This window comes from Hordeum vulgare, chromosome 4H (assembly GCF_904849725.1).
Source record: "Hordeum vulgare subsp. vulgare chromosome 4H, MorexV3_pseudomolecules_assembly, whole genome shotgun sequence".
Taxonomy (NCBI): Eukaryota; Viridiplantae; Streptophyta; class Magnoliopsida; order Poales; family Poaceae; genus Hordeum; species Hordeum vulgare.
Window position 1 is genome coordinate 34,804,229 of NC_058521.1, and position 8,404 is coordinate 34,812,632.

The following is an 8,404-nucleotide window of genomic DNA, read 5'->3' on the forward strand; positions in this document are numbered from 1 at the left end:
TTGAGTGAATGCCCTTAGCAAGATCTTCTTTGCATCCTCGATGTTCCATTTTACGGTAACTTCATGAACAATATTTGGGTTAATGAACCCAATGTCCCATATTTGTCCTCTTATGCATTCGAGGATCTTCTTTGTGCATAATATATAAAGTGAGGATAGTTATACATGGAATGAGATGAGCTAGAGACTAAATTACAGAAATGATACTTACAAGCAATAGCAAGTGACGATAGATTTTTTGATGGCGTCTTGATTATATAACTGAATTAATTCTTCAAATTGAACGAAAATCTCCACGTGTCCTTTGAAGTAATGCTCATCTTTAGCACCCACAATGATATAGTCGGCCCCTTTATTTGAGGCTTCCAAATACCAGTTATGCAATTTTTGCATCATCGTTGGTAGATTCAGGAGCTCCACAGGTGGGAGGAGAGGCTTCCCGTGCTCGAATATAAAGGCTAACTCAGCCATTTTGAACTATACTTCATCGCCTAAGTAATCACCAAGAGTGAAACCAGGACCAGCGGCCGCAACCAACAGATCATTAGCAAGATAAATATACGCCTTTAACGCGACAGGGGGGGCACGATTAGATCTTCTGTTCGCCGACCTGGGATTTTTTCCCCTTTGCAATACTGCTACTTCTTGTCCGCTGCTGTGGATCTCTACATGACTACACAATAGAGCATTCATAGTGTGATAGCAGTCGCGGTAGTGGTTTCGAAAGGTTCTCAGACAACGCCTCATTTTTATGGATCTATTTCCTTAAGTGGATCTATACACTTCGTTGCAAAATGGCGTTTCACCTTGGCATCTACGATCTCTTTGTTTTCCTCGTCAGTCATGTCATATGGTAACTTGGTAGGAGCCTTCTTGACGCTACCCGCTCTTGATTTCTTCGCTGTTTTACTACTAGCCGTCGGAGAAGTGACAGATCTCTTCAGCCAAAGCTTAGGTGGCGGAGGAGGCAGAGTCATCTGACGCGATGGATTTTGCTAAGGGGCCTCCTCCGGCCAAGTCTGCTGGCACGGTGGAGGCGACGGAGTGTGCTGACGCAGCGGAGACGGCTGAGGCAGCAAAGATAGAGCTGGACTGTGAGGAGTCTACTGCCGAGGTGCCTCCTCCAGCTGAGTGTGCCGAAGCAGCCGAGGCGATGGTGTGTGCTAACGCGGCAGAGACGGCTGAGGCAGCAGAGATAGAGCCGCACTATGAGGAGTGTGTTGCTGAGGGGCCTCCTCAGGCTGAGTGTGCTGACGCGGCGTCTAGTGCGGAAGCACGATGTGTTCCTTTCTCCATAGATTGGCACTCCTCATGGCATCTCCTAGATGAGTCTCCCCTTCACTCTTAGGGTACTCAAGATGCAGCTGCTTAAATCCGTTGATAACTTCATCCACCTCGACAACAATATAGCCATCTGGAGTGAGAGGAATGGTAAGTTCCATGAGGTCGACGAGGTAAGGCATAGCGAGCCGCCACCTTCAAGGTTAAGTTAACACATTTCACATGTAGTTCACAGTGTTCCCTTTCCGTGATATCATCCAGGGGGTAGCGAGGAGTCGTGATATCAGGCCGAAGGAGCTCTATGGAAGCCATGCTAGTTTTCCGCTGAGATACTGGGTAGCTCCGTGGGCAGTATCGAATGAAGGATCTTCATGCCGCTAAGATGATGGGCTGGTAGCTCGCTGGCTGGTAAGTTCCTATATTTTTTCTTGTGCAACGCTAATCTTTCTTCAAATTTCTGTAGCCGGTCTGCTTCCTCTCTCTTATTTCTCGCTCGACTTCTATAAGTGGCACAATTGTCGGGAAACCCAACCTTCCATGGAACGGAGCCTGATGTGCCTCGTGTTCGTCCAGGGTGTTCAGTATTCCCTAGGGCACGTGATAGCTTGTCCTTCTCTCTGTTGGTATGGAACTTACCTTCCTGCACGTCCTGGATTGCATCCTGAATGTTTCTGACGGGTGTTGCAAGTTGAGCTTTCGTATAAATACACTTCCCTGTTTCTAGGTGCAATGTTCTCTCATGTCGTTGAGATACTATGAGGTGAAATCATTGTTGGGGAACGTCGCATGGGAAACAAAAATTTTCCTACGCGCACGAAGACCTATCATGGTGATGTCCATCTACGAGAGGGGATGAGTGATCTACGTACCCTTGTAGATCGTACATCAGAAGCGTTTAGAGAACGCGGTTGATGTAGTGGAACGTCCTCACGTCCCTCGATCCGCCCCGCGAACAATCCCGCGATCAGTCCCACGATCTAGTACCGAACGGACGGCACCTCCGCGTTCAGCACACGTACAGCTCGACGATGATCTCGGCCTTCTTGATCCAGCAAGAGAGACGGAGAGGTAGAAGAGTTCTCCGGCAGCGTGACGGCGCTCCGGAGGTTGGTGATGATCTCGTCTCAGCAGGGCTCCGCCCGAGCTCCGCAGAAACGCGATCTAGAGGAAAAACTATGGAGGTATGTGGTCGGGCAGCCGTGAGAAAGTCGTCTCAAATCTGCCCTAAAAGCCCCATATATATAGGAGGAGGGAGGGGGACCTTGCCTTGGGGTCCAAGGGACTCCCAAGGGGTCGGCCGAGCCAAGGGGGGGAGGACTCCCCCCCAAACCGAGTTGGACTTGGTTTGGTGGGAGGAGTCCCCCTCCCTTCCCACTTCTTCCCTCCCTTTTTTTTTCTTTCCTTTGATTTTCTTCTCTTGGCGCATAGGCCCCTTTGGGGCTGTCCCACCAGCCCACTAAGGGCTGGTGTGTCTCCCCAAAGCCTATGGGCTTTCCCGGGGTGGGTTGCCCCCCCGGTGAACTCCCGGAACCCATTCGTCATTCCCGGTACATTCCCGGTAACTCCGAAAACCTTCCGGTAATCAAATGAGGTCATCCTATATATCAATCTTCGTTTCCGGACCATTCCGGAAACCCTCGTGACGTCCGTGATCTCATCCGGGACTCCGAACAACATTCGGTAACCAACCATATAACTCAAATACGCATAAAACAACGTCGAACCTTAAGTGTGCAGACCCTGCGGGTTCGAGAACTATGTAGACATGACCCGAGAGACTCCTCGGTCAATATCCAATAGCGGGACCTGGATGCCCATATTGGATCCTACATATTCTACGAAGATCTTATCGTTTGAACCTCAGTGCCAAGGATTCGTATAATCCCGTATGTCATTCCCTTTGTCCTTCGGTATGTTACTTGCCCGAGATTCGATCGTCAGTATCCGCATACCTATTTCAATCTCGTTTACCGGCAAGTCTCTTTACTCGTTCCGTAATACAAGATCCCGCAACTTACACTAAGTTACATTGCTTGCAAGGCTTGTATGTGATGTTGTATTACTGAGTGGGCCCCGAGATACCTCTCCGTCACACGGAGTGACAAATCCCAGTCTTGATCCATACTAACTCAACTAACACCTTCGGAGATACCTGTAGAGCATCTTTATAGTCACCCAGTTACGTTGCGACGTTTGATACACACAAAGCATTCCTCCGGTGTCAGTGAGTTATATGATCTCATGGTCATAGGAATAAATACTTGACACGCAGAAAACAGTAGCAACAAAATGACACGATCAACATGCTACGTCTATTAGTTCGGGTCTAGTCCATCACGTGATTCTACCAATGACGTGATCCAGTTATCAAGCAACAACACCTTGTTCATAATCAGAAGACACTGACTATCATCGATCAACTGGCTAGCCAACTAGAGGCATGCTAGGGACGGTGTTTTGTCTATGTATCCACACATGTAAATGAGTCTTCATTCAATACAATTATAGCATGGATAATAAACTATTATCTTGATACAGGAATTATAATAATAACTATACATTTATTATTGCCTCTAGGGCATAATTCCAACAGTCTCCCACTTGCACTAGAGTCAATAATCTAGCCGTCACATCACCATGTGAATTACATTGTAATAAATCTAACACCCATACAGTTCTGGTGTCGATCATGTTTTGGCCGTGGAAGAGGTTTAGTCAGCGGGTCTGCTACATTCAGATCCGTGTGCACTTTGCATATATTTACGTCCTCCTCCTCGACGTAGTCGCGGATGAGGTTGAAGCGTCGTTTGATGTGTCTGGTCTTCTTGTGAAACCTTGGTTCCTTTGCTAAGGCAATGGCACCAGTGTTGTCACAGAACAAGGTTATTGGATCCAGTGCACTTGGCACCACTCCAAGATCCGTCATGAACTGCTTCATCCAGACACCCTCCTTAGCCGCCTCCGAGGCAGCCATGTACTCAGCTTCACATGTAGAATCTGCTACGACGCTTTGCTTGGAACTGCACCAGCTTACTGCACCCCCATTAAGAATAAATACGTATCCGGTTTGCGACTTAGAGTCGTCCGGATCTGTGTCAAAGCTTGCATCGACGTAACCTTTTACGGCGAGCTCTTCGTCACCTCCATACACGAGAAACATCTCCTTAGTCCTTTTCAGGTACTTTAGGATATTCTTGACCGCCGTCCAGTGATCCACTCCTGGATTACTCTGGAACCTACCTGCCATACTTATGGCCAGGCTAACATCCGGTCTAGTGCACAGCATTGCATACATGATAGAGCCTATGGCTGAAGCATAGGGGACAGAGCGCATATGCTCTCTATCTTCATCAGTTGCTGGGAACTGAGTCTTACTCAATCTCGTACCTTGTAACACTGGCAAGAACCCTTTCTTGGACTGTTCCATTTTGAACCTCTTCAAAACTTTATCAAGGTATGTGCTTTGTGAAAGTCCTATCAGGCGTTTTGATCTATCCCTATAGATCTTAATGCCTAGTATGTAAGCAGCTTCTCCTAGGTCCTTCATAGAGAAACTTTTATTCAAGTAACCTTTTATGCTCTCCAAAAGCTCTACGTTGTTTCCAATCAGTAATATGTCATCCACATATAATATCAGAAACCGTTAAGGAACGCCGTTTTGACATCCATCTGCCAGATTTCATAATCGAAAAATGCAGCTATTGCTAACATGATTCTGACGGACTTAAGCATCGCTACGGGTGAGAAGGTCTCATCGTAGTCAACTCCTGGAACTTGTGAAAAACCCTTTGCCACAAGTCGAGCTTTATAAACGGTCACATTACCGTCAGCGTCCGTCTTCTTCTTAAAGATCCATTTGTTCTGAATAGCCTTGCGGCCCTCAGGTAGTATCTCCAAAGTCCACACTTTGTTCTCATACATGGATCCTATCTCGGATTTCATGGCTTCTAGCCATTTGTTGGAATCTGGGCCCACCATTGCTTCTTCATAATTTGCAGGTTCATTGTTGTCCAACAACATGATTGATAAGACGGGATTACCGTACCACTCTGGAGCAGCGCGTGATCTCGTCGACCTGCGTGGTTCAACAGAAACTTGAACTGGAGTTTCATGATCATCATCATTAACTTCCTCCTCAACCGGCGTCGCAACGACAGAGGTTTCCCCTTGCCCTGCGCCACCATCCAGAGGGATGAGAGGTTCAACAACCTCGTCAAGTTCTATCTGCCTCCCACTCAATTCTCTCGAGAGAAACTCCTTCTCGAGAAAAGTTCCGTTCTTAGCAACAAACACTTTGCCCTCGGATTTGAGATAGAAGGTGTACCCAACTGTCTCTTTTGGGTAACCTATGAAGACGCACTTTTCCGCTTTGGGTTCCAGCTTTTCAGGCTGAAGCTTTTTGACGTAAGCATCACATCCCCAAACATTAAGAAACAACAACTTTGGCCTTTTGCCATACCACAGTTCGTATGGTGTCGTCTCAACGGATTTCGATGGTGCCCTATTTAAAGTGAATGCAGCTGTTTCTAATGCATAACCCCAAAATGATAACGGCAAATCAGTAAGAGACATCATAGATCGCACCATTTCTAACAAAGTACGATTACGACGTTCGGACACACCATTACGCTGTGGTGTTCCAGGCGGTGTTAACTGCGAAACAATTCCACATTGTTTTAAGTGAGTACCAAACTCGAAACTCAGATATTCACCCCCACGATCAGACCGCAGGAACTTGATCTTCTTGTTACGATGATTTTCCACTTCACTCTGAAATTGCTTGAACTTTTCAAATGTTTTAGACTTGTGCTTCATCAAGTAGACATAACCATATCTACTTAAATCGTCAGTGAAGGTGAGAAAATAACGATATCCGCCGCGTGCCTCCACGCTCATTGGACCACACACATCGGTATGTATGATTTCCAACAAGTCACTTGCACGCTCCATTGTTCCGGAGAACGGAGTCTTAGTCATCTTGCCCATGAGGCATGGTTCGCACGTGTCAAGTGAATCAAAGTCAAGTGACTCCAAAAGTCCATCAGCATGGAGTTTCTTCATGCGCTTTACACCAATATGACCCAAGCGGCAGTGCCACAAAAATATGGCGCTATCATTGTTTACTCTAACTCTTTTGGTCTCAATGTTATGTATATGCGTGTCGCTATCAAGATTCAATATGAACAATCCTCTCACATTCGGTGCATGACCATAAAAGATGTTACTCATAGAAATAGAACAACCATTATTCTCAGACTTAAAAGAGTAACCGTCTCGCAATAAACAAGATCCAGATATAATGTTCATGCTCAACGCAGGCACTAAATAACAATGATTTAAGTTCATCACTAATCCCGATGGTAGCTGAAGTGACACTGTGCCGACGGCGATTGCATCAACCTTGGAATCGTTTCCTACGCGCATCGTCACTTCGTCTTTCGCCAGCCTTCGTCTATTCCGCAGTTCCTGCTTCGAGTTGCAAATGTGAGCAACAGAACCGGTATCAAATACCCATGCACTACTACGAGAGCCGGTTAAGTACACATCAGTAACATGTATATCAAATATACCTGATTTCTCTTTGCCCGCCTTCTTATCTGCCAGATACTTGGGGCAATTGCGCTTCCAGTGACCCATACCCTTGCAATAGAAGCACTCTGTTTCAGGCTTAGGTCCAGCCTTGGGTTTCTTCGGCGGATTGGCAACAGGCTTGCCGCTCTTCTTCGAATTGCCCTTCTTGCCTTTGCCGTTTTTCTTGAAACTAGTGGTCTTGCTCACCATCAACACTTGATGCTCTTTACGGAGTTCAGACTCTGCGACTTTCAGCATCGCAAACAACTCGCCGGGAGACTTGTTCATCCCTTGCATGTTGTAGTTCAACACAAAGCCTTTGTAGCTTGGCGGCAGTGATTGAAGGATTCTGTCAGTGATAGCTTCTTGCGGGAGTTCAATCCCCAGTTCAGCTAGACGGTTTGAGTACCCAGACATTTTGAGCACATGTTCACTGACAGACGAGTTTTCCTCCATCTTGCAAGCATAGAATTTATCGGAGGTCTCATACCTCTCGATCCGGGCGTTTTTCTGAAAGATAAACTTCAACTCCTGGAACATCTCAAATGCTCCATGACGCTCAAAGCGACGTTGAAGTCCCGGTTCTAAGCCATACAAGACTGCACATTGAACTATTGAGTAGTCCTCCTTACGCGCTAACCAAGCGTTCTTAACATCCTGATCAGCCATAGTGGGTGGTTCATCTCCTAGCGCAGCATTAAGGACATAATCCTTCTTTCCAGCTTGTAAGATTAGCTTAAGGTTACGAGCCCAGTCTACAAAGTTGCTTCCATCATCTTTCAACTTAACTTTCTCTAGGAACGTATTAAAATTCAGGATGACACTTGCGTGAGCCATGATCTACAACACAAATATATTCAAAGTGGACTTAGACTATGTTCAAGATAATTAGAGTTCAATTTAATCAAATTATATGCTAAACTCCCACTCAAAAAGTACATCTCTCTAGTCATTTGAGTGGTTCATGATCCACTTACACTATCCCAAGTCCGATCATCACGTGAGTTGAGAATAGTTTCAGTGGTAAGCATCCCTATGCTAATCATATCAACTATATGATTCATGATCGACCTTTCGGTCTCATGTGCTCCGAGGCCATGTCTGCACATGCTAGGCTCGTCAAGCTTAACCCGAGTGTTCCGCGTGCGCAACTGTTTTGCACCCGTTGTATGTGAACGTTGAGTCTATCACACCCGATCATCACGTGGTGTCTCGAAACGACGAACTGTAGCAACGGTGCACAGTCGGGGAGAACAAAATTTCGTCTTGAAATTTTAGTGAGAGATCACCTCATAATGCTACCGTCGTTCTAAGCAAAATAAGGTGCAAAAAGGATTAACATCACATGCAATTCATAAGTGACATGATATGGCCATCATCACGTGCTTCTTGATCTCCATCACCAAAGCACCGGCACGATCTTCTTGTCACCGGCGCCACACCATGATCATCCATCAACGTGTTTCCATCGTGGTTGTCGTGCTACTTATGCTATCACTACTAAATCTACATCCTAGCAAAATAGTAAACGCATCTGCAAGCACATATGTTA